Consider the following 27,725-nt stretch of genomic DNA (forward strand, 5'->3'; position numbering starts at 1 on the left):
ATTTGCTCTTAATTCCTTCTAGTTTTTCAGACTGTCCTTCTGGTATCATTTTCCATAGCCTGTGGGGCAGTAATTTTCAATCTTCTCTGAAACACTTCAAGGAGCTTTAAAAATATCCATAAATGCCTGACCTTACCCTACTCTAAGCTTTAGGTTAATTTTGGCTGGGATTGGGATCAGGCATTGGTATTTTAAAAAGAAGAGAGACAAAAGCTCTCCTAGTGACTCTGATAGTCACTCAGAGTTGAGAACTACTGCTTCACAAGTTGCATATTTATTATGCTATTTTGTTTATTGCTTGTCTTCCTCACAAAAATGTGTTACAAAAAAAATGCAAGGATTTTTTTCACTCTTTTGTTTATGCATGTATCTCTACTGCCTTGAACAGTGACAACCACACAGAAGTTGACCAACAAATGTTAAGTGAATAAAAGAAAGTGCTATGAATAGAATACATGGCAGAAGCAGAGAAGAGCAGTTGTCTGGTTTTGGTTAAGGGGTGAAAGGAAGCATCAGCAAGTTTGCGTGAAAGAGATAAGATGTGAGAAGACCTTTGAAAGATGAGTATGATTTAGCAGAAAGCACAGAGATTGGAGATCTCAGTGCACTTTCAAAATCATAAGCAGTTGTGTGATACTTGGATTGAGGGCAAGAGAGGCTGTGTGATGAGAAATGAAGTGAGAGAGAGAGAGATGGAGTTAGACTATCAAGGCTTTTGTATACCATGATAAGGTTTTGGGATTGGGGAGAAATATGAAAGGTCTGAACTACGATAGTGATTCTGGTGACTGAGAGATGTGGATGAAGTCTATAAACGCTCAACGAGCCTTTCTATAATGGCAACCCTTTGCTCTCTCCCCCTATGTTGCTAACCTACTTACCTGGTTCATTTCTACACAGCACTTGTCACCTTTAAGCATGTATTTTCTTAAATATTTTATTACCTGTGACACAAGAATGTAAGTTCTGTGAAAGCAGTAATTTTTGTTTATTTTGGTCACATTTCTATTCTCAGGGCCTACTGCATATAAACCACTCAATAAATATTTGTCACAGGAATTAATAAAAATTTTGAATGAATTTTGACTGCAGAGGGGATCAAGGAGAATGGTCAAGTTTCACTGCCTCTGGATTTCTAATAATCCATTGGCTCTTTTATCCAGCTCAATTCCAAAACACAGTTAATTCTTACTAGCATAAACCCCTCATTTTCTATATGCAGTCATTGATTACCGCAATAGCCTCTTCTAAACCAACCTCTCTGCATTCAGAGTGCACTAGTACAACCCATTTTCTATGTTCTGGTTTGAAACATTATTATACGCTTTCTTGCTGAAAATTCATCTTTGACTTTCTGTTTTCCTCATAATTAGGCTCCAACTCCATAACATGTCATGATCCTTCCTTGTCTGGTCTCTTTTTATATCCAGCCTCATCTCTCATCACTGTTCCTTTCTTTCATATCAACTTCAATTGTCATTCTTCCTTTTCATTCATCCATTAAATCATTTGAATGAATGATTAATGTTGAATAACATTAAGCAAGTCTTTGTTGAGTGCCCTCTAGGAGATAAGGTCTACTTTAGATTCTTAGTATTCACCCGTTCAATGAGATAGCCCTAGTTCCTACATTGTCTTTTTAGGAATTATTAGTGTCGCATGATAGTGCTGCTAGTTGTTTATGTGTTCATTTCTCCCACCGGTTTAGAAGGTCTTGAAATCTAGGACTATGTCTTATTCTTATTCAAATGGGCAATATCAGGAACAGAACCTTCCACTGAGTGGTTCTTTAAAATCTATTGGTTGGGAGTTCCCGTCGTGGCGCAGTGGTTAACGAATCTGACTAGGAACCATGAGGTTGCAGGTTCGGTCAGTGTGTTAACGATCTGGCGTTGCCGTGAGCTGTGGTGTAGGTTGCAGACGCGGCTCAGATTCTGCGTTGCTGTGGCTCTGGCGTAGGCTGGTGGCTACGGCTCCGATTAGACCCCTAGCCTGGGAACCTCCATATGCCGCGGGAGCGGCCCAAGAAATAGCTAAAAAAGACAATAAATAAATAAATAAATAAAATAAAATCTATTGGTTGAATGATAAGTCATAATGTTGAAATAAACTATAAAAGTACCAGCAAAATAAAGACCTTGTGTTGGCTCTTATCGTTGCCGTGACCACAATTTTTGGTCATTTATTCATTTATAATCAGCTACTTTTATGCTAAACTGCTATGTGTTTAATTTCGCATTTAGCCTCTAGGCTGTGGTCTTCTAATGCAGTGTCTCTGGGTATAGTATAGTGATTGGGACATGGTATATAACTGTGGATTGACTGAAAATAACTGCAAAAGATGAGCATTGGAGTACCGATTTTGGCCCCAGAAAAGGTTTCTGGAAATAACTGCAGAGGTGACTCAGTATTGAACTTTTAACTAGACTAAGGCTAACCCTTACTGTTGAAACTCTTTGCCGGTTGTCTTTTTCTTCATTTTTTGGAGGCGTATACAAGTATACAGGAATGCTTTCTAAATGAGTTCACTTTTATTTATTTGGAAATTTGAGTATGGCATGTAACTCTATGCATACCATACCAAGAAAATATTATTCAGATTTAAGATTAAAAAAAATCTTGAAATCGAAGTATGCCACTAATACAAAACAACACAAAAAATTCCAGAAACCAGAAATCAGTATGGTAAATATATAACAGCAGACATCCAAGAATTAAGGCACTAAGGGTAAGGGAGTTATTTGAAAGTCCGAATCAGCAAAACGAGGTAACCAATTTGATACGGACGGTTTGGCAGAGATGCTGCAGTTCCTGGGATGACTACAGCTGGGATTTGTAAAAAGTTATTGACTCCCTTTTCCAGCCATTTTATGTTACTATCCAGGTTCCTATCTGATGAGAGAGGCATTGAGATAAAGTATTTCAAGAACTTGCTAGAGAGGAACAGGAAGTTGCCTGGAGTGCGGGCGGGGTGGAGGTGGGGAGTGGGGGGCGGGGGGCCGGGGGCCGGGGGCTGGTGGGGAGGTGGGGGCGGGGGTGTGTGGCAGCCCCGCTAAAGCTTCCGCCAAACAAAAGAAAATAGCGCTTCCGGTCACGCCATCGTCGCGTCGCGGCTTTCTTCCTCAAGGTAAGTGTAAAGAAAGGGACTTGTAATTTTCCCAAGTGACTCCCCAAACCCCTCGGGAACGCTTTGCTCCTTGCTTCAACCTGAGATGGAAAGACTACATCCCCAGGGTACAGCGTGTAAAGGATGTTTCTGACGCTTGTGGCTCTCATCGCCTCACTCTCCTCTCACTCCTCAGGAGATGGCCGACTATTATCCCCTCCCCCTCCTGACCCCTGTCCTGTTGTCCCTGGTTATTCTTCACTTCTCTTCATTCTTTCTGAGCTTGGATCCTTCCTTCTACCACCGATTTCTGTCTTGCCTCTTACTCCCACGGTCCACTTCGCCCTTTCTTTTAGCCTCAGAACTCTTGAACCCTTTACCCACTCTGAACCTAACATTCTTCCTTCTTTTTCCTTCGGACCCCAGTGCTTTACAATCCCTGAAGGCTTCTGATCTCTTCTGTCCCACTTCTGCAGAGGCCCGTGAATTATATACTTTCCAAAACTAGGTGTGGCTTCAATTTCAAGGGCAGGGCTTTTTAAAAATAAGCAAAGGAGCAGAGATTTTAAGCTCTGAGAGACATAAGAACTTGATCAACTTATGCCCCTTTATTTATTTATTTATTAGTCTAGACGACATTACATATCAGATACTGCACTGGTTTCAGCCCTCTAACTCATTACATTAAAAAAAAAATTGACATGAAACTAACTGAATCCCCAGATTTTTAGAGTGGCAAACATAGTGGGTTATGCCTATAACTTGGTGTCAGCTTTAGAGGGTGGAAGCTTTCCTATCTCTTTTAGAATTTTTCATAGAGTAGAAATGGTTGACAGGACATCCAGTGGCAAATTTATTATTGCATATGAGTTGGGGTTTTTATGTAAATCCTTTTCTGGTGTCTGGTAACAACAGATATTTCAAAGATTTTTTTTCTAGGAGCTTTTGGTGCAGTAAGAATCTATTCTACTAAGTATCTATTTGTCTTTTTTTTTCCATTTGCTGCAATGTGAAATGTATTCTTCTGCTCCATTTATCATGTGTAATTTCTCTGGCGAGAATATTCATTATCGTAATATATTTTTTCAATTCTTTACCCAAGAGAGAGCAAATGATCATTAAATTTATAATGAGGGTCAGGAAGTTTTCAGACTTTAAAGAAGGGTTTAACCAACAGTCTCTTTGAACAAGCAACTTATTCCCTCTTCCTCCTTTAGCTAGGTGTGTTAGGCTTGCCAAAATAAGAGATGATTCTTTATTCTAGGCCAGGTATAATTTCAGTTCTTTAATGATGAGACTGAGGTTTCATGACACCAAAACACCTAGGAACTTTTTCAAAGGATAATTCTGATGTCTCTTTATTCTGTATTCAAATCATTACTACGCAGCATTTGAGTAAGTACCACACTGGCTTTTTAACTCACCGTGCATCCACCCATCCATTCATTGAAGAGGTCTTTGTTGAATGGCTTTTATATACCAGACAGTGTTGTAAACACTGAGGCTACAACAGTAGAAATTAAAAAATAAGAACAAAGTCTTTTAAACTATAATTGAGAGATGATAAATGAATATATAATAAATATATAATAGATTATGATGGGGAGGGCTGTATTATGTTAGATAGGATGCTCCCTGGCATTGTGACATTTGAGCAGAAATCTGAAGGAAGAGAGGGCACAAACTATACAGATATTAAGTGGGGGAACAGGGTATAGCTATGACAGTGTCTCTGCATTTTTTTGGTCACTCTGCTTCCAACATTCCCCTTTCTCCCCTCTACCTGTAGTCATTTTCCTGCATAGTGTTAATGCACCACCCTGCATACTCAAATAATCTAAACCATCTACATAAATTCCCCATATTTTGTTCCTCTTTGTTTCTTGCTACCATTTAGGTGGTTGGTTACCAGCCCTTTTAGGAAGGCATCTCTGTGTCTACCTTCACCTCTTCCTCAGTCTGTTCATTTGTGGTGCACTGTGTGCCATATATTATGGCGTATTTGCTTTCCTCTCTCACTGCTCTTATCACTCCATGTTCATAATATGGACTGAGAGTTTGGGGTTAGTAGATGCAAACTATTACATTTAGAGTGGATAAGAAATGAGGTCTTATTGTATAGCACAGGGAACTGTGTCCAATCGCTTGTGATATAACATGATGGAAGACAATATCAGAAAAAGAATATACATGTGTATGCGTGTGTGTATATATATGACTGAGTCACTTTGCTGTACAGCAAAAATTGGCACAACATTGTAAATCAACTATACATCAAGAAAAAAAATTTTAAAAATATGCTACCCATAAATGTTTGGTATGGTAAATTGAAAAGCTGTAACAGACAAGCTTTTGAATATAGTTGGCTCCCTAATGTTCAAAACCACTCTCTAAGGTCAGTGTCATCATTGTCATTTTCCTGATGATAAAACCAAGATTCAGGTGGATAGTAACTTGTTAAATGGTAGTGGAGTTAATGGAGTTAAAGTTTGTCAGAAACTCAGTTCTGACCTGGTTCTCTCTTTCTGTCTGTCTCTTTATTAATGAAAAATAGAAAGTATGCAAAATGTTTTATTATTTTATTAACTGTAATCTGGGTATAAAATTGTCATTTTTTAGGTTTCCTTTCACAAGTCAGATTATATCAGGTGCTTGAGTTACTTCTTAGTTATAAATATTAAGATCTGAGAGGTGTGATGTCTCTTTTTACATGAATACTTTTTAATAAAATATTTAAAGAAGCATAAGTTGTAAGAAGAGTATAATGAATACTTTTATGCTATGAACCTAGATCCAACAGTTGTTAACTTTTGCCCTATTAGCTCTTATTCACTAACTTGCTCACTATCCATCCATCTAGATTTTTATTGCAGTATAACGTTTTATCTATTTTTGACCTATTTTGGCTGAACCGTTTGTGATTTGTGGCATTGTTTTTAAGTCAACTTAAATACATGCAGGAAGGTGTACACACCATACATGTATAGCTCAAAGCATTTTCACACCTGTGTAGTAACCTATATGATCCAGCAGTTCCACTTATGGTATATATCCAGAAAAAATGAAAACGTTAATTCAAAAAGATACATGCACCCCCGTGTTCATAGCAGCATTATTTACAATAGCCAGGATATGGAAGCAACCAAAGTGTTCATCAACAGATGTGGATAAAGAAGATGTGGTGTATATATACAAAGGAATATTAATTAGCCATAAAAAACAAAATACTGCCATTTGCAGCAATGCGTATGGACCTAGAGAATATTATGCTTAGTGAAATAAGTGAGGTAGAGAAAAAGAAATACTTTATGATGCCACTTATGTGCGGGATCTAAAAAATAGTACAAATGAATGTATATAGCAAAAGTGAAACACCCAGAGATACGAAAGACAAACTAGTGGTAGAGGGAGAGAGAGGAGGGAAGGGGAGAGGGGCAAAATAGGGGTATGGGATTAAGAGATACAAACTACTATGTATAAAATAGGTAAGCAGTGGGGATATAGTGTATAGCACAGAGAATTATAGCCATTGTCTTATAATTTTTAATGGAGTATATTCTGTAAAAATACTGAATCACTGTGCTGTACACCTGAAAATAATATAATATTGTAGGTCAACTATACATCCTTCTTTAAAAAAGTGGTAGAAAGTGATCAGTATCTGACATCCCTTGAATATATACCAGTCACAAACTAAATTCTAAACTCCATCTTGGCTTCTGTCACTGTATAATAAGCTTAACCTGTTTTTTGACTTTATAAAAGTACAGTAGTATATTATGTATTTTTTTGTGTTTGAATTTTTTGGCCTAAGATTTTTGTTCCAAAGTTATTGGGTGTAGTAGTAATTCCTTCATTCTTATTGCTGTTTATTCCATTGTGTGGATATACCACAACTGATGGGCATTTTGGTGGTTTACATTTTCGGCCTACAAATAGTACCATAAACATTCTAGAACATGTCTTTTGGTGATAATATGCACACCTTCTGTTCGGCATATACCTAAGAGTACAATTACTGAATCATAGGTTATGGATCAGATTAGATTTAGTAGATACTGCCAAATGGTTTGTCTTTTTAAGAAGAAAAAATGGAAGTTTATGTTGTGGCTCAGTGGTTAATGAACCCGACTAGCATCCACGAGGATGTGGGTTCGATCCCTGGCCTTGCTTAGTGGGTTAAGGATCTGGTGTTGCTGGGAGCTGTGGTGTAGGTCGTAGGCACGGCTGGAATCCTGTGTTGCTGTGGCTCTGGTGTAGGCCAGAGGCTACAGCTCCAGTTGGATCCCTAGCCTGGGAACCTCCATATGCCACAAGTGCAGCCCTAAAAAAAAAAAAAAAGACCAAAAAAATGTAACCTTTCTAGTGGTTATGAATGGTTTCTTGTTGTGGGTTTTTGTTTTGTTTTGTTTTGATCACACCTGCGGCATGTGGAGGTTCCTGGACCAGGGATCAAACCCATGCCACAACAGCAACTGAAGCCACTGGAGTGACAATGCCAGATCTTTAACCCACTGTGCTACAAGGGAACTCTTTGTTGTGGTTTTAACTTGCATATCTCTGTTGATAAATGTGTATCTTTTCTTATGTGTTGGTTTGCCTGAATATCTTTTTATGAAGTGCCTGTTAGTCTTTTGACGACTTTTTCTTTTGGAGTATTCTTTTCTTACTCATTTGTAGATTTTTCTGTGTGAAGGATATGACTACTTTGTCAGATCTTTTTATTGCAAATCTCAGTTGCTTACATTTTCAGTCTCTTTCTCTTTTTTGTCTTTTTAGGGCCCCACTCGCCCCATATGGAAGTTCCCAGGCTAGGGGTCAAATTGGGGCTGTAGCTGCTGGCCTACACCACAGCCACAGCAATGCCAGATCCAAGCAGTATCTGCAGCCTACACCATAGCTCAAGGCATTGATGGATCCTTAACCCACTGAGTGAGGCCAGGGATCGAACCTGTGTCCTCATGGATACTAGTCAGGTTCATTTCCACTGAGCTACCATGGGAATTCCCATTTTCAGTCCCTTAATGGTGTCTTTTGATGAACTGAATACAGGCATACCTTGGAGATATTGCAAGTTCAGTTCCAGACCATCACAATGAAATGACTATCACAGTAAAGCAAGTCATACATATTTTTTGGTTTCCCTGTGCGTATGAGTTAATTTTACACTATACTGTAGTCCCGTAAGTGTGCAATAGCACTGTGTAAAAAACAATGTACATACCTTAATTAGAAAATACTTTATTACTAAAAACTGTTAATCATCATCTGACAACACAGGGGTTGCCACAAACCTTCAATTTGTAAAGAAAAAAAAATTCAGTATCTGTGAAACACAATGCAACAAGATATGTCTGTATCTCTATTTTATTTTATTTTTAATCTAATATTTTAAAGTACAGGCGTTCCCGTCGTGGTGCAACAGAAACGAATCTGACTAGGAACCATGAGGTTGCGGGTTCAATCCCTGACCTGGCTCAGTGGGTTAAAGATCCTGCATTGCGGTGAGCTGTGGTGTAGGTCGCAGATGGAGCTCGGATCTGGTGTTGCTGTGGTTGTGGTGTAGGCTGGTGGCTACGGTTCCAATTCGACCCCTAGCCTGGGAACCTCCATATGCCATGGGTGTGGCCCTAAAAAGACAAAAAGACAAAAAAAAAAGTACAATTGTTTTAGGTTTTAAATGATCATATTAAAATATATTAAAATAATGGAGAAATGATTTTATAAAGATCATAGAAAGAATAAGAGTTAATACATGCATTATATTCATTACATTAATACATTATGGAAATTTAATTTTTTTACAGTTCTTCCCTCCCCCTCTGTCCTTGAAGTGTTTATTATATTAGCCAGAAGCATCACAGCTAGGGATAATTAATTTGGTCTTTGGAAATGTTTCCTAGTGTATCTCAATTTTAATACAGTTCAATTCATAATTTTTCCCCTTCATGAGTAGTGCTTATTTATCCTGCTTAAGAGATCTTTGCCTTTCTCAAGGTCATGAAGATATTTTTCTATGTTGTGTTACTGCCTCATTTCTCATTTATATTTTCAATTCATTTGATAATGATTGTATTGTATGTTGCCAATATGAGTTATGGATATGGGTAAAGGGCGTTGTTTTGTTGTTGTTGAAATGAACATCCAGCCAACCCAATACCACTTATTGAAACGATTGTCCTTTCCCTCCTACAGTGTCATCATCTTTTTCATACATCAAATGATTAGGTTATATATGCAGATTTATTTCTGGGTTCTGTTCATTTTAGTTTCTCTATCCTTATATGAGTACCACTGTCCTAATTAATGTAACTTGACAATGTATTTTGTATATACTGTCCTACTACAATTTTGTTCGTTTTCTTCAATAATGCTTTGGTTATTCTGAGCCTTTTGAATTCCCATATACATTTATACATTTTAAAATCAGCTTGTCAATTTTCACAAAAATTCTTCTAGGCATTTTGATTGAGATACCACTATACCACTTTTTTTTTTTTTTTTTTTTTTTTGGTATTTTTAGGGCCACACCTGCAGCATATGGAGGTTCCCAGGCTAGGGGTCGAATTGGAGCTGTAGCTGCTGGCCTATGCCACAGCTACAGCAACGCCAGATTTGAGCCATGTCTGTGACCTACACCATAGCTCACGGCAATGAGGGATCCGAGCTGTGTCTGCGTCCTACATCACGGCTCCCAGCAATGTGGAATCCTTAACCCCCTGAGCAAGGCCAGGGATTGAACCTGCGTCCTCATGGTTGCTAGTCAGATTCGTTTCCGCTGAGCCACGACAGGAACTCCTGAGATACCACTTTAATAGATCAGTTTGAAGAGCACATATGGCACTTCCCCCATAAATATCTCAATGTTTATCTCCTAATATTAGGACCATTGTATAAATAATTTAATTACCATTATCTCATTAAGAAAAATTAATAATAATTCCCTAATAAGCATCTAAACCTAATCTGTTTTCAGACTCTTTTCCCCAACAAGTCTTTTATACTTGGTATTTAAAACTATCATCTAACCTAGATTAATGCATTTTTATATTTCTTAAGGTTTTATTTTATCATTTTCTTTATTTTGTTGAACTTGTTATATATTTAGTACTTTTCAATTCATTGCAGTCACTATTTCTTCTGTTCCTCAAACTGTCCAGTTTGGAAAGAGCCAGTCAGAATTCCTTTCCATTAGTGAATTTTTTTCCTTTATTACTGAAATTTTCAAATAGATTCAAAGTAGAAAATAGTGAGAAAAAAAGTACCCATGCATGAATCCATTCCCGAGCTTCAGCAATTAAGATCATTTTTCCAGTTTTGTTTGATCTTTTCTCCTCACCCACTTTTTTCACTGGGGTATTATATTCTAATAAAAATGAGATAAAAAATTAAAAAAATAAAGCAATCCTAGATATTGTGTCATTGCACAGGTAAATAACTCATTGTGTTTCCCTAATTCATCAGTGTATTATATAAGAAACTACTAGGCCATTATACTTAATATGATTGACAACAATTCCTTACATCACCTAATACTCAGTTCATATTTAAATATCTATGATTTTCTTAAAAATGTCTATTACAGTAGTTTTGTTAAATCCATCTGCAAACAAAGGGCATTTATTGCTACTGGATGCTTTTCTCTTGAGTCTCTTTTCCCATACAGTCCTCTATAGTTTCCCCCGCTCCCATTTTTTTAATTTGTATTTATTTATTTTTTTTCTTTTTAGGGCCATACCTGCAGAATATGAAAGTTCCGAGGCTAGGGGCAAATTGGAGCTGCAGCTGAGGCCTATGCCATAGCCATGGCAACACCAGATCCACGACCTATGCTGCAACTTGCGGCAATAGGTCCTTTAACCCGCCGAGTAAGGCCAGGGATTGAACCCTCATCCTCATGCATACTAGTTGGGTTCTTAACCCTCTGAGCCACAACAGGAACTCCCCCCTGCTCCCATTTTAAATACCATGGATTTATTGGAGAAACTAAGTCATTTGTCCTAATGATAAACGGATTTAGATGATTGCTTTTTTGAGATGGCTTTTATTGTTTTCCCCTCCCCATGTTTCTGTTCACTGGCATTTAGAGCTAAAGGCTTGATTAGATTCAGTTTAATTATTTATTGAGGGAAAGAATCATTTCAGGCAGCGTTATGCACTTTCTATGTGCATTTCATCATATCTGATTTTATCTTTTTAACTGATGCTGGGATTGATTTGTATTTTCGGGTAATCTCAGCCTGATCCCTCCATTGTAGCATCTCCTAACCAACCTTTGTCCTATTGGTTTTAGCAGCCGTTGAAGACAATTGTCTAAAGTCGTTATTTCAATAGTGGTTGGAAAATAGTTGTCTAATTTTAGCAGTCACTCTGCATTTATTAGCTGGAATAATTTTATAAAGGAGCCCTTTTCCTTTCCAGCTACTTTTTTTGTTTTGAAATATGTCTCATAAAAAGAAAGTCGGGATTTACCAACACAGAAATAGATGCACAGACATAGAAAACAAACTTGTGGTTACCAAAGTGGATAGTTGGGGGTGGGATGGAGAGATAAGTTAGGAGTTTGGGATTAACATATGCACACTACTATATATAAAGTCAGTAAACAAAAAGGACCCACTGTATAGCACAGGAAACTATACTTAATATCTTGTAATAGCCTATAATGGAAAAAACTGAAAAAAAATGTGTGTTTGTATGTGTGTATAACTGAATCACTTTGCTGTACACTTGAAACTAATACAACATTGTAAGTGAACTATACTTCAGTGACAAAAAGAGTTAACACAAAAAAGTCAGGATAAATGCTTCTTTTCATTTTTCAATTTTTAGAGTAATGAATTGGTTTCATAGAGACTTTCATTGTTTTCTCAATATCACTAGGAATTCATGGATTTTAAGTATTTAATGTAATGTATATCCATTGTGATTAAACATTTTTTTTACTCAAATATGGATGATTTACAATACTGTGTTTCAAGTGTACAGCAAAGTGATTCAGTTACATATAGATATCTTTTTCCAGATTATTTTCCATTAATGATTATTGCAAGATGTTAAATATAGTTCCCTGTATTATGCAGTAAATCCTTGTTGCTTATCTATTTTATATATAGTAGTATGTGTCTGTTAATCTCATACTCCTAATTTATCCCTCCTCATCTCCCTTTCCCCTTTGGTAACTGTAAGTTTATTTTCTTTCTTTCTTTTTTTCTTCTTATGGCTGCACCTGTGGCATATGGAAGTTCCCTGGCTAGGGGTCGAATCAGAGCTACAGCTGTAGGTTTATACCATAACCACAGCAATGCTGGATCTGAGCCACATCTGTGACCTACACTGCAGCTTTTGGCAATGCCAGATCCTTAACCCACTGAGTGAGGCCAGGGATTGAACTAAGATCCTCACGGACACTTTCGGGTTTTTAACCCACTGAGCCACAACAGGAACTCCATATAAGTTTGTTCTCTGTGAGTCTGTTTCTGTTTTGTAAATAGATTCATTTATATTAATTCTTAGATTCCACATATAAGTGATATCATATAAAGTTTATTTGACTTACTTCAATTAGTATGATAATCTCTAGGTAGGTCCATGTTGCTGCAAATGGCAATATTTCATTCTTTTTTATGGCTGAGTAGTAGTCCTTTCCATTGTATATAAATACCACATCTCTTAAGCCAGTAGTCTGTTGATGTTGCTTCCATGTCTTGGCTGTTGTAAATAGTGCTGCTGTGAACATCGGAGTGCATATATCTTTTTGAATTAGAGTTTTCATCTTTTCCAAATATATACCCAGGATTGGGATTGCTGGGTCTTAGAGTAGTTCTATTTTTAGTTTTTAAAGGAACCTCCATACTGTTTTCTGTAGTGGCTGTACCAATTTACTTTCCCACCAACCATGTAGGACTGTTCTCTTTTCTCTACTCCTTCTCCAGCATTTATTATTTGTAGCATTGGGATTTTTTAATGCTCAAATTGTGTCGTTTCAGAAATTAGGAGTCCTTTTTGTTTGGTTCCTATATCATTTTCACATGATTTCATTAGACCTTGACTTCCCTGCATTCTGATACGAGATTTTATTTTTTATGTTATATTATATTATATTAATCTTTTTAGGGCCACACCCATGGCATATGGAAGTTCCCAGGGTAGAGGTCGAATTGGAGCTGTAGCCACTGGTCTACACCACAGCCACAGCAACGTGGGATCCAAGCTGCGTCTGCAGCCTACACCATAGGTCAAGGCAATGATGGATCCTTAACCCACTGATTGAGGCCAGAGATGGAACCAGCATTCTCATGGATATTAGTCAGATTCGTTTCCGCTGAGCTATGATGAGAACTCCGGATACAAGATATTTTAGGCTCATCATGTATACTCCCTACCCCAGCCTTGGAATTAGTCATTTTACAAGAAATTGAGTATTGTTTTGGTAGTGATTGATATTAGAAACCAAGAGTGAATGCTCAGGATTTTTTTTTTTTCAGTTATGCTGCCTGTCCTTTTTTTGTGCCCTTGTCCTCACTATTTTGAATATGTTTGAATGATTTCATCAACATTCGGTTGAAAGTTTGCTGCACATGGCTTTGATTTATTCATTCATTCAGCAAAAATGTATGGACCACTTACAACTGCGCATGTGATCTTATGTTTGGTACAGGAGATGTGAAGGTAAACCTAGCTGGTTTCTTGTTCTTGAAGATTCATAGTGGGGATGTGAGTAAATAAACAAGCCATGTAAGAGTGTGATCAATACAATGATGGGCAATAGGCAAGTGGAATTGACAGTCTGTGGGAGCACAGAGGGGACATCTGAAAATGCTTTGAAAAGGGGAGATGATGCTTGATATTGGATGAGGTATGAAGGTAGAGAAGCTGCAAAGGGTGTTTCAGTCAGGAAACTGGAAGAAGCAGAGTGATATTGATGTATCCAAGGAAAAGAATGTATGCAGTTGGCTATAACTGGAATGTAAGTTTTATGTAGGTGAGGAGAGACAAAACTAGAGACAGGAGTGGGGGCCAAGACATTGACAGCCCCAAAGGTCAGGTCAAGAGAACGGGGATTTCACTCTGAAGGCTGTGAGAGAGAAGTAATGGTATGGTCTTAAGTAGATGAGATATATAATCGCTCCTGTGATAACACTGATGATGCATAGGTGGGTAGGAGTGAAGCAGTAGGAGAGTGGTAAGGAGGAGAGAGGTGTAGCTGTCAGGAGAGAGGTGTGTCATGTCATAGTGCATCTTAGGTGTGAGCATGGTGTGCGGGAGGTGTGTGTGTGTGTGTGTGTGTGTGAGAGAGAGAGAGAGAGAGAGAGAGAGAGAGAGAGAGAGTTACAGTAGGTTATATGTTTTATATATATTATATACATATATATACACAAAACATAAAAACATATAACCTATTGTAACACACACATGACTTTCCAACACACTGCATACACACAGATATAGAATATTATCTATAATGTATATATAAAATATATCTGTGCGTACATATGGACATACTGTTGTGTCTATAATTCTGTATGCACATGTATAACCAGGGGCTGTGTCATTGCTAAAGGTCTGAAGTAAGATAATTACTTCAGTGGAGAAATATTCTCCATGGATAGCTGATGAGTGAGAAAGGGCTAACAAAAGAATGTCTCCTTGACCAAACTTTAGTCATGCTTTTTTGAGCCCTGTTTTCAACCCTGTTTCCTCCTTGGGTATTGTCTTTGACCTGCCTAGCTCAGTTTTAGAATCTCACTAAGTCATTTTAGCGAGAATTCCCCCCACTCTTGATATTTAACACTCTGGTCTGCCTTCAGTGAGAATCCCAAGTCAGTTTAGCAAGTATCCCTCTTGATGTCTCCTTTTAGTAATTTTCTATCCACCAACACCAGCCCACTCACCCTCGCCACTCCTCGTGCCAAATCTGCTTCCTGGCTATAGATCCCAGCTGTCTTTACTGTATTCAGAGTTGAGTCCAGTCTCTCCCTTACTGCTGTAGTCTTTTTTAAAAAAATTATAGTTGATTTACAGTGTTCTGTCAATTTCTGCTGTGTAGCAAAGTGACCCAGTTATATATATATATATAAATTAATACATTCTTTTTCTCATATTATCTTCTATCATGTTATGTTGCAAGTGCTTGGATTTAGTTCCCTGTGCTATATATAGCAGAGGCTAATTGCTTATCCATTCTAAATGTAATAGTTTGCATTTACTAACCCCAAACTCCCCATCCATCCCACTCCCTCCCCCTCCCCCTTGGCAACCACAAGTCCCTATTGCGGTAGTCTTGACAACTTTCACAGTAGTCCTGAATAAAGTCCTTACCATTTTAACAAGTGTCAGAATAACTTTTTCTTTAGCGGGTCACACCAAAACCTCTGCTTATTGTGCTCTTATTCTTCAAAGCTCCACCAGTTGGCCCTGAGGCCCAGTTGTGTATCCTTGAGTAGTCTGAGAATTCCTCTTCCTCCTCATCTTCCTGGGACTTAAGAGTATGAGGGGGAGTGAGGTGATTTTTTTTTTCAGCTTCTCCCAGAGGTTAGACTATAGCTTTAACAGTTATCTCTGGGAGAGTGGCATGATGATTGAAGACGTTTATCTCTTTTTATGTGTTTCCTTGTGCCAGGCACTGTTGTACTAATGAACATGTGCTGCCTTGAGAGGGTTGTGTTAGGTTAAAGATTTATTGGGAAACCAGGGCAGTGAGTATGTATGGATCAGTGTTGGTGAAGGCTAAAGTGCAGAGAGCCAGTAATGTACTTGGTGAAATTGTTGATGAAGTGAATGTAGATTGTTGTGTCAAGAAGCTTGTCTGTGAAAAGTAGAATAGATAAAAAGTGGTACATGTATATTTTTAGGATGAGAGATTTGAACATGTTTATGTGTTCTGCAGGGAAGGAGCTAATAAAAACAGAGGTTGTTGAAAATACAGGAGAGAAATGGGATCACTGGAGAAGCAAATGTGGAAAAGATGTTGGCTAGAGAACATGTGAAAGGACTGGTCATGAACAAGAGAAAGGACATTACTACTTTTTTTTTTTTTTGTCTTTTTGCCATTTCTAGGGCCACTTCCGCGGCACATGGAGGTTCCCAGGCTAGGGGTCGAATCGGAGCTGTAGCCGCCAGCCTACGCCAGAGCCACAGCAATGTGGGATCCGAGCCGCGTCTGCAACCTACACCCCAGCTCACAGCAATGCCAGATCCTTCACCTACTGAGCAAGGCCAGGGATCGAACCCGTAACCTCATGGTTCCTAGTCGGATTCGTTAACCACTGAGCCACAACGGGAACTCCGACATTGCTTCTGATGGATGAGAAAGGCTTGTTTTTGCGGTTTTGGTGAGGCAAGGGATTGACAGAGTGACTTCTTGCCCTGATGTATTTTCTTTGAATAAGGCAGTAAGGGCATTCTGGAGTGTGAGAGAGGATGGCCAGGAGCCAGAGGAAAGGCTGCAACCTTCTTTGAGGAATGAAAGAATATTGATGGGCAATAATGAATACCTATCTGAGAAAGAAATAAAATGTTTGTAGTTCTGTTTTTTTTCCCCAGGTGTGTTCAGCTGCCAAGAAGTGGAAGCAAGGAAGGCAAACATTGGGTTTGATTTTAGACTTGTGAATGTGTGATGATGATTTGGGGCGGTGGGAGGTTTGAGGGCTAAGTGCGTTGTTGAGGTTACTGATGAGATTTGTTCAGGTTATAGACTGTGGGATCTAGTCTCATCAGGAAAGAGTATGTTCTCAGGAGGATCCTGTGGAACCAGAAAAAGAGAAGCTGTGTGAATATGTGTGTGGGTGTGGGTGAAGCCATATGGAGAAGTCAAAACTCAAGGGTGGATGTTAAAAAGGTGAAATGGCGGGCAGGAAGTTTTGGTCAGTGAAAGACATTGGAACTCAAGATTTCAGAGGAAAAGTAGTTCTGGAGGATGACAAAGGTTCCATGGGTGAATGAGTTGGAAAAGAGGAGGTCAAGGAACTGTGAAGCTGGGGTGATGAACAAAATAGCCATGGGATCATCAAAGATAGTAAGAAAGATATAGGGTGTAAGAGTGGGGAAGAAGGCGAGAAAGATGATGTTTTTTAATATAATCTTTATTGGAGTATAGTTGACTTACAAAGTGTTAGTTTCAGGTGTATGGCAAAGTAAATCAGTTATACATATGTGTATGAGAAGTGAGAGATGGTTCAGATTATTTTCCCATATAAGTTATTACACAGTATTGAGTAGATTACCCTGTGCTATACAGCAGGTCCATCCATTTTGCTGCCAATGGCATTATTTCATGCTTTTTTATGGCTGAGTAATATTCCATTGTATCTATGTACCACAACTTCTTTATCCAGTCCTCTGTTAATAGACATTTAGCATGCTTCCATGTCATGACTATTGTAAATAGTGCTGTGATGAACATTAGGGTGCATGTATCTTTTCAAATTATGTGGAGAAAAGGGAAACCTCCTGCACTCTTGGTGGGAATGTAAGCTTGTGAAACCACTGTGGAAAACAGTATGGAGGCTCCTTAAAAGATGCTATGTTTTGTACAAGGGGTGAGTGTAGCTGACAGGCAGATAGCATGACATAGGAGCAGAGATTTTTACAGAAGGAAGAGTTAGGGAGTGGAGGCTGCAATGGCCAACATGAGTAGTTGCCCTTAACTTGCTTTGCAGCAGATCCCTTGGCTGGACCTCGCTTTGTTTCAACTTTGTCTTTGCTTCACAAACCTTTTTTTTAAAAAAATAATTAACTAGTTGATTAATTAAATTTTTTTTCCAAGGCTGGGAAAGGACTGGTGGTAAAATCTTGAATGTAAGGGGAGCTAAGATAGCATTCTGTCCACTGATTTCCTGTGCTTACAGGGACTTGAACAACTACCCTTAGCAACTTCAAGGGAAATGGTACTGCTGGTAGGACCCTGGCCTGCCCAGTCTTCCTTTTCCAAGAACCCTAGTAAATGAATGTGGATAACCGGTCCCCACAGCTTTTGCAGGGAGGGTGGATACTTTTTATATCACATCATTCCTTATCGCAGAAAGCTTGAGAATTCATGCTTTAAGAGAATTCCGTAGGAAGGTCCTGGATTCCTTCTTTCTTTCTTTTATTTTTTTTTAATATTTCTCAAATTGTGCAATATACGAAAATATCACAAGTTGCATAAAATGTAAATTTACATTAAAATGAATGATTATAGGAGTTCCTGTCGTGGTTCAGCAGTAACGAACCCAACTAGTATCCATGAGCATGCGGGTTCAATCCCTGGCCTCGCTCAGTGGGTTAAAGATCCGGCATTGCCATGAGCTGTGGTGTAGGTTGCAGATGCAGCTTGGATCGGGTACTGCTGTGGCTGTGGTGTGGGCCAGCAGCTGTAGCTCGCATTTGACCCCTAGCCTGGGAACTTCCATATGCCATGAGTGCAGCCCTAAAAAGACAAAAAAAAAAAAAAAGAATAATTATAAACACCCATAAAAGAACCTTCCAGGACCAAATATAGAATGTTGCAAGTTATCTAGAAGCCTCAAGTCTTATTCCTGTCTCTCTCCCAGAGGTAACCATTTATCCTGACTTGACTTTTATGGTAATCATTTCTCTGACTGTGTATACAAACATGTATGCACATATATACCTATTTATGCATTCTACCATTTATGGACATTTGAATTGCTTTCAGTTTTGGCTGTTGTGAACAGTACTGCTATTCTTGTATATGTCTCCTGTTCCACATGTGCATGAGTTTCTCTAAGATATATTTGGGAAAGGGATTACCTGGTAATAGTTTATGCATATCTTCAACTTTACCAGATAATGGGAAATTGATCTTCAAAAAGAATGCACCAGTTTTGACTCCCATTAAAAGTATATGAGTATTCATTCCTTAGTTCTTTCTCCTCCACAGTCTTGAGGCCAGAAAACTATGGCTTGGAGATGCTCAGGGGTAGCTAGGATTTATGATTTGATGTGGATATGGGGGACTTGGTTATTACCATTTCACATTTCTCCTGGAATAGTTAGTTACCCATAGCTGCTTCAAGGGGCTTCCATAGGAGAAACTTCATTTAGTCTCATTTTTTCCCAGAATTTCGAGGTCTGAGAATTGGGCCCCAGAATTAAGTGTGGTGGAGGCCATTTGAGAATGTAGGGGCTGGCTTTGCATCCTACAGTGCTCCTCTTTCTTGAAGGGTCCAAATGATTGATCTTAGCAATTAGCCAAGGGTTCTGTGAGTTAACTCTTCTTCAGACTCCAAGGTCAAGAATCGGAACTAGGAAGCAGATCAGAGATAATTAGCTCTGTGGATGGCAGGATGTGAAGACTGGTATAGTGGCTTAGATGACCCTGTGTCTTTTTTTTTTTTAATTACTCAATGAATTTATTACATTTGTAGTTGTACAATGATCATCACAATCCAATTTTATAGGATTTCCATCCCACAACCCCAGCACATCCCCCCACCCCCCCAAACTCTCCTTTGGATACCATAAGATTTTCAAAGTCTGTGAGTCAGTATCTGTTCTGCAAAGAAGTAGATGACCCTGTGTCTTTGGCAGATCCTTGAACAGCCATCTTTAGCCAATTCCAAGGAGAGTGTTTTCTTGTTCCTTTCTTTCCCACAGTCTGTCCTTATGGAGTCTATTCCTTAAGGAGGGCCTTGGCTTGATTATTTCTTTCCCAAAGTCTCAAAGATTGAGGACTGTTTCTGAGGGCAGCTAGAAGTGAAGATGACTTGGCAAGCATTTGGATTGCCTCCTAGAGTCTCATCTTATGTTTGTTTATATACCTGAACTTCATAGAAATGCACTTGTAGCAATCAAAATTTCATGAGTTTATTAACTTTCAGAAAATTGATGAAATGTTCTATGTGAAGATGTGAAATATTATACACCTGTATTAATTGATTTTTAAATTTTACAACTAATAATGGAGTAATAAATAATTCCAAACCTTAGTTAAAATTAGTATTTAATGTACTTCTGGAACCTGACTATTTTTTTTTTTTTTTTTGTCTTTTCTAGGGCCGCACCCACGGCATATGGAGGTTCCCAGGCGAGGGGTCTAATTGGAAATGTAACCGCTGCCGGCCTACACCAGAGCCACAGCAACGCGGGATCTGAGCTGCGTCTGTGACCTATGCCACAGCTCACGGCAACACCGGATCCTTAACCTACTGAGTGAGGCCAGAGATTGAACCCGAAACCTCGTGGTTCCTAGTTAGATTCGTTAACCACTGAACCACGAAGGAAACTCCCTGACTGTCTTTTTACATTCACTAATATTAGAGCATATTTAAAATTAGGAGATGCCTATTTTGGAATTTTAGTTCTCTGTTTCTTTTCTTTTTTTCTTTTTTCTTTTTTTGTCATTTGTCTTTTTAGGGCTGCACTCGCGGCATATGGAGGTTCCCAGGCTAGGGGTCTATTTGGAGCTGTTGCCGCCAGCCTACCCCACAGCCACAGCAACGTGGTATCTGAGCCATGTCTGCTACCTACACCACAGCTCATGGCAATGCCGGATCCTTAACCCACTGAGTGAGGCCAGAGATTGAACCCGAAACCTCATGGTTCCTAGTCAGATTCGTTTCTGCTGTACCACGACGGGAACTCCAGTTCATTGTTTCTTTACTTCTTCCTATTGTTATTATTTTTGCTTTATGTATATTGAGAATTTGAATTTTTAAGGCATTGAAAACAGTGGCATATTTATTGTGGGCTCTCCACTTGATGTCCTTTCATCTTTTGGCTTCTACTTTTGTCAAACTGTATAGTGCCCTGACTGCATTCCCATACATCCTCACAAAGCAAAGTTATTCTAGAAAATACCATCTTTCTTTATTACCAGGTGGACATTACTTAGTGTTAACCTGTTATCGTCTACAATACATTAGGCTCTACTCTGTATCACAGGGCAACTCACTTGAGGATGTCCATCTGACAGATTCTGCTTGAATAGCATGTTATGGACAGGCTTCACATTCCAGTGTGTGTGGTTTACCAGTTGGGAATTTGGGGACCAGGGGTGTGGGAGAACCAGCAGACTTAGGAGAGAACTATCTCATTTATGGCTAGGAGGTGAAGGGGGTATTCTATACGTCACTGAAGGGTGTGGTAAGCTTATTTTTCAAGGAGGGGGTGATTCTTGAGGTGGCCAAAGGAAAGATTCTAGGTGGAAAGGAGAGTAGTAAACTGTTAGTTTCGAGGGGAAATGAGCATGGCTTGCTATTTTTCATTCCCTCTGTTTGTTTTCTTGGTTATCAGAAAAATATTTTCCCAGGGCCCTAGGAGACACAAAGTGTGAGTGAACAAAGGGGGAAGTCACAGAAGGTGAGAGAGGAAAGCATACGTAGTCTGAGAATGTCAGAAGTGCAAGGACACTAGTGAGGAAGATAGATTGATTGCAAGCCTTAGAAAAGTTGGATAGATCATTAATCAGTCAAAAAAATCAAGTAAAAATGCAGTGATATAGTTTCTTTGCTGCATAATGAGGACCTTCTGATGAATTAGATGCATTTTTCTACTGAGTCTGGTGGGTGAGATAGACACAGACATTTCAACAGGGAGTGCTGTGATGGAGAGATTAGCGTGTGGTGCTTTCAGGAGAAATATGGAGGATCCCAAGGGGCTCAGAGAAGGCCTCCTGGAAGGCACTATGTTAAGAACTTAATTTTGCATAGAAGTAGCAGTTTAATCTAGCAATGGAAGAGAATCCTCTGAATGTGGGGACCATAGAGCAAGTGATCATTGTTACCTGCATATATCCTCTAGCCTTGAGCAAGTACCTGAAGAAGCGGGCAGTTGAGAGGCCACTCTGGTCTAGAAGAGCTAGGGGAAGGGGGAAGATAGAAATAGTTTCATAAGTGGTTAAATTTATGCTATAATATTGATCACTTTAGCCTTCATGGAAGAGTAGCCAGTATGCCATGATATTATCATTTTCCACATATGCCATATTTTTTTTTGCATCTTGTTTAAGAAATTCTTTCTCACCTTGATTTCATAAAGTTGTTCTACTATGCCCTCCTGTAAAACTCTTATAAGTTTCTTTTCACTATTAGATTAATGATTCACTTGGAATTTATTTTTATGTATTGTATGATGTAGCGATCTTAATTTTTCCTGTGCAATTAATCAGTGGTTCAAGGACTATTTACTGAATAGTCTGTTCTTTCTTCACAGATTTATAATGCTGTCTCTATATTATATCAAGTTGTAATATATGTATGTATCTGTTTCTAGGCTTTTTATTCCGTTCCACTCACTGTTCTATTTGTCTATTTCTATATAATATTACACTGTTAATTACTATAGGTTTTTAATGTGTCTTAATATTTGGTAGTGAAAGAGCCTTATTCCTCTTCCTCAAAAGTGTATTCTTTGCTCTTTACTTTTCCATATGAATTTTAAGATAAGCTTAACATGGTCTTTAAGGAACTGGAATTTTGATTAGAACTGCATTTTAGTTATAGAGTATAGACAGAAATGGCATCTTTATAACAATGAACATGGTTTATCTCTCCTTTTATCTAGGTATTTTTAATGTCTTTGAAAAAAGTTTTATGATTTTCTCCACAAGGGTCTCATGCATATTTTGTTAGCTGTATTTCTATGTACTGGTAGTTTTTTGTTGCTCTCACTAGTATTATTTTTAAATTGCATTTTTACTTCATTGTGACTAGTATATGGGGATGCTTGTTTCTGGTGTATAGTTTTTAGATCCACTCACTGTACTAACCTCTTTCTCTAGGTCCAATTGTTTGTAGATTTTATTGAGTTTTTATATAACATTTCTATAAAACATACTTAAAAATGCATGGATTATACAGCTCAGTGAATTATCACAAAGTGTTTTTGGTTTGTTAATGTAATTTGTAAATAACAGTAATTATTTTTCCCTTTCAATCTTAATACCTCTGTAAGTTGATGTCATTGTGTGTAAAGTAGAATTCTTTTCTGAAATAATTTCACTTGTGCATCTCTGAGATCTCATGCTCTAATGAGCTGTGTTTGATGTGTAAATACCTTTGAAGTCATCAAAGAAAGGAAATTACCTGTATTTGGAAATTTTGACAGTACTTAATAAATGAGCCTGCAGGGTGGAATATTTCAGTTCATTGACTACACTCCAGAATTTGGTCCTTAGCATTTGTGAAATGCTAAAATGAAACTTGGTGATAAACAAATACAAATTAAATTACTGAGACTCAGAGACAGAGAGAAAAGCACACACGTCCCACACTAATATATTCTTCCTGGTGGCCAGAACACTCAGGTCTTCTCTCACAGGCATGTCAGTTGGGGTACGTGTGAAGTCAGACTAAGAAAACAGCCTGGTGCTTACTGTGAGCATGAAATTAAAGCAAAGAAGAGTATCTCACAAACATGGAGTCTTTTGTGCAGCTGTGGGTCATTCGAAGAATACATTTGGATGTTCTACCCTCTCTTCATCCCACCCTAAGCAGTTTGAGTGACAGAAAGATGTAGTGGGAAAATATTGCACTTTATAGCCGATAGACAGGGATTTGAATGCTAGCTCTTTGTGTCCTGACCTTAGGGATATCATTTTTTCTCACTGGTGAAATAGAAATCATGACACTGTTAATTTACAAGAAATAGATCCTCTCAAAGTATCTGTTATATAGTAAATCCAATAGAATCGCGGGTTTATATTTGTTTACCCATGCCGATAGGTAAAGAGGAAAGTGCCAGTGATTTTTTTTCCCCTCATATGTAAGAATGAACGTAGAGGTATTAATCTGTTTTTAAATGTAGAGATGACAATTTCAGCTTTTTCAGTAGTTTCCTATTGCTGCTGTAATTAATTATGGCAAACATCAATAATAAACACAAATTTATTATCTTGGAGTTCTGGTCAGCAGTCCTAAAATCTAGGTGTTGGTAGGGTTGAGCTCCCTCCAGAGGCTCTAGGGGAAAATCAGTTTCCTTGCTTTCTCCAGCTTCTTAGAGGATGCCGGTGGCATTCCCTGGGTTCATGGTCCTTCTCTCTATCTTCAGATCAACAGTATAGCATCTTCAGCTTTCGGACTCTGACCTACTTTCAAGGTCATATCTCTTTCTCTGACCTTCCTGCTTCCTTCTTATAAAGACTTCTGTAATTACTTTGAGCCCACCAGGATAATTCAGGATAATCTCTTCATCTCAAATCCTTAATCATGTATGCAAAGTCCTCTTTGCCATGTAGGGCAGTGTATTCACAGAATCAGGATGTGCGCAATCTTAGGAAGGTCATTATTCTGTCTACCACACCAGGTTAATGAATTACCAAATATGATAATTAGACTGAATTATTTTTAAATAATACTTTTAAGGAAAGATTTGTATTAACAGGATAGAATTAGTTGGTAGCAGTTATGAATATTCATAAGTCTCCATATTGTAAAAGAGAACAAGATTGACATTCTCGTTAAAATTCTCAATTTAACATGTTTCAAATTTAGATTATTTGAAATAATTGTGAAGTAAAATGGGTTCCACCCCTCCAGGGCTGTAGGGGAGAGAGTACTGAGCCCACTTCTCTTTTTGAGTTTCCTTTTGTTGATTGTAAAGATTTGCATTTGTAAAGTTAGGCTCTGGAATTTCATTAGCTATTTTTAAAGAAAAATCAGGTCTAGAGCCAATATTGCTTGTAGAAATGGAGAAGGGGCTGAAAAGGGTTTTATTTATTATCAGTCAATTATGTATTTTTGTGCCTTGTAAAGTAAAGATTCAGTTGTGGAATCAACTATTTAAAAAAACCCATTAAAAATCCCCAAGGGGAGTATTCTAAGTTGGCCATACAGATGACTAAAATATATATGTATATTTTATGTTTTTATATTTGTTTACCCATGCCATAAACAAATATAAAAATATTCAGTTGTGATCACTTTTACAAGGTCCCAAGACCTGCTTGGTGAGTGAGAGCAGTTTGAGTCTCTCACACTCTTCTGTACTTTCCATCTTTTGTCTCTTAATTGATCTCTTCTGACTTGTCTTAAATTTTCACAAACTGTATTTTCCTAATCTTATTAAAGCTATCCCTTGAGTTTTTCATCTGGAGTGCTGTATTTTTTTTAAGTTTGATTATGTTTATTATGATATACTACTTATAGTTTCCTATTGCTTGGAAATATCTTCAAGTTTGTTATTTATTTCTTTTTCTTATTTTTTTCTGTGAAATTTTGAAATTTACTAATTTTTATTTTATTTTTATTAGAGTATAGTTGATTTATAGTGTTGTATGAATTTCTGCTGTACAGCATATATATATGTGTATATATATGTATATATATACACACACAAACCACACAAAAACACTCTTTATCTATGGTAAAATACCTATGGTTTGTGTTTGCTAATTCCAGTGTTTGAAGTCTTTTCTGTTTCTGCTGATTCTGCTGTTTTGCTTCTTTGTCTAATTCAAGGCTCAAAGATCCCAGGGTAAGTCATATAATTCAACCTGAGCTACAAAATAACCAGCATCCCATTCATTCACCCTCTGAGATGGTAGTCTTGGGATCCCAGCTTGTTGAAGGGAGGGTCTCCTGTTGGTTTTCCTACCCTATGTAATTCTGGGCTTAAATCTGTTTCCTTTGCCTTTTAAGGCAAAGTTAACTTTTGGGGGAATTGGGCAAAGCCCTCAGGGCAGAAATTGCTTCCCTGCTTATATTTATTTATCTTGGTTCCCCTTTTCCCATGGTGTTTCCCTGATGTTTCCATATTTTTATTAACCTGTCTTTTTATTGTTTTTAAGTAGTTGTTGCTTCTTTTTCATCAACATTTTTTAGTTGTTTTCATCATGAAGGTTTGTCCTAACAAGCTGGTGGGCAATTACCAGAGCTAGAAAATTTTCCTACAGCTCTCTATTATATATTTTTTTGAGTTAGGTTTAGGCTCACAATGTCAAAATTAAAACCTTTTTGGTTTTAGTTTTCTTTATTTTATAGAGAAAAAATTTGTTGGCTAAGGAAAAATGTACAACTCAAAAGTTGGGAGTTAGGCTTTATTTGGGGACCTTGCTGAGGGAGGAGACAGGATATATAGGAGGGTTTTTTTTTGCTGGATGTAGTGTAGTTGAACATCAAAACATTACTGCTATACGCAAAAATAGACATTTAAAGTTCATGATTTTAGTGCTTTTCTGTGTATGGGAAGATACAACAGTCTGGGCTCAAATTATTCCTTGGATATGCATCTTATAACTATCTAAGGCCAATATCCCCAGCACTGAATGCTTCTTGTTTTTTTGCATCATGATGAATTCCCCTCAGGACATACTGTGGCATGGGGGTAGGGAGGCGTGTGGCTGCAATGGCTGTTGACCTGATGGCTGGCAACATTTGTTGTTTACTGAAATGGCCAGCACATTCCCTTTCCATACATCCTGTGCTTGGAAAAGTAAAGATACTTGCTCAAGGTCCCATGGCAAGTAAATAGTAACCTTGGGATTTGAGCCTAGCTCTGTTTAACCCTGAAGCCTATGTGTTTAACCAGTTCAGTGCACTGTAACCTTTGGATTCCAATGTTTTTTTTTGCTCCTGGATTATGGAACAAATCTATGTGGAGAGTAAATGACTTGTGTTTTTTTTTTTTTTTTTTTTTTAATCTCTCAAGGTCAGCGCCCTCTCCCTAGCTCTTGGGAACACAAGCATTTTTACGCCTCTTCACAAGGCCTCTGCCTGGTTCTCAAACACCCTAATGAGTAGAAACCCCCTTCCACCAGGTTCCCTGTAACTTTTCAAAACTGAATTTAGGGACATGAAGTACCCAAGCTCTAACCACAGTTTTATTTCCTGTTCAGCTGCAAGATTTTCCACATTAATTCCCAGCTGGATTTGCAAAGAGGCTAAGGACAGAGGGACCCAGGAAGAAATCCTCTTAGGTGAGCAAAGAAAGGAAAATGAGACAGGGATGGGCTTGAGAACTTATAGCTTTATTGGATGGTGTTAGGATAGTTTTGGAATTTTAGTTGGTGAATGCCCACAAGGCACCTTGGCATAGTGGAAAACACAGGTGCTTACAAGCCAGCCATGCTTGAGTTGGCTTTCAGTTCCCCTAATTACTAATTCTAAAATATATTGTAAGTCAGTTCCCCTCTCTGACCATCACTTGCTTCATCTATACCATTGGAATAATAATACCCATCTCTCAAGGTTTCCATGTGAAATATAATGTGTTTTAGTAAAGTGTTTGTGCTTGGTACATGCTTACTAAATAGTTGTAATAGTTATCTTTATTGTCCTAACTGTAGGGGTGGGAAAATTTTCCCTTCTTCTAAGTTCTTTGGTCTAATAAGTAAATTGACATAAGACAGATTAACAGGAGAAAAACAAATTTAATTTTGTATGTATAGGGGCCCCATAAAAATGAGACTCAAGTGACCAGAGCAGGAAGCCGTTATACTTTTTAGACAGAACAAAAAACAAAACAAAACAAAACAAAAACCAGTGAATTTGGGAAGAACTGACAAGGCAGAGGATTTGGGGCTAGAAGTAATAAATAGTAAAAAAATTAGCAAGGTTAGTACCACCTTCTCGGGCCATGAGTTACCAATCTCTGGTGATGAGGATGCCCTCTACCCTTCTGATAAAGGGAGGATACCTGTCACTTGAGAAATTTATCTCCGGCTTTCAGGGGGACAAAG

General features: G+C 38.2%; 1 protein-coding gene across 4 annotated transcripts in view; it reads left to right on the forward strand.

Moving 5' to 3' along the window:
* MAGED1 (MAGE family member D1) overlaps positions 2,999 to 27,725 on the forward strand; it is a 70,522-nt gene continuing 45,795 nt past the window's right edge. The window contains exons 1-2 of one of the 4 annotated variants that reach the window (XM_013986140.2): positions 2,999 to 3,127; positions 26,883 to 26,963. The gene's annotated coding sequence lies outside the window, so the exon portion shown is untranslated. The remainder of the gene's footprint in view (positions 3,128 to 26,882; positions 26,964 to 27,725) is intronic. The other 3 variants (XM_021079535.1, XM_005673621.3, XM_021079534.1) reach the window with 3 other exon arrangements.

Source organism: Sus scrofa, chromosome X, assembly GCF_000003025.6.
Source record: "Sus scrofa isolate TJ Tabasco breed Duroc chromosome X, Sscrofa11.1, whole genome shotgun sequence".
Lineage (NCBI taxonomy): Eukaryota > Metazoa > Chordata > Mammalia > Artiodactyla > Suidae > Sus > Sus scrofa.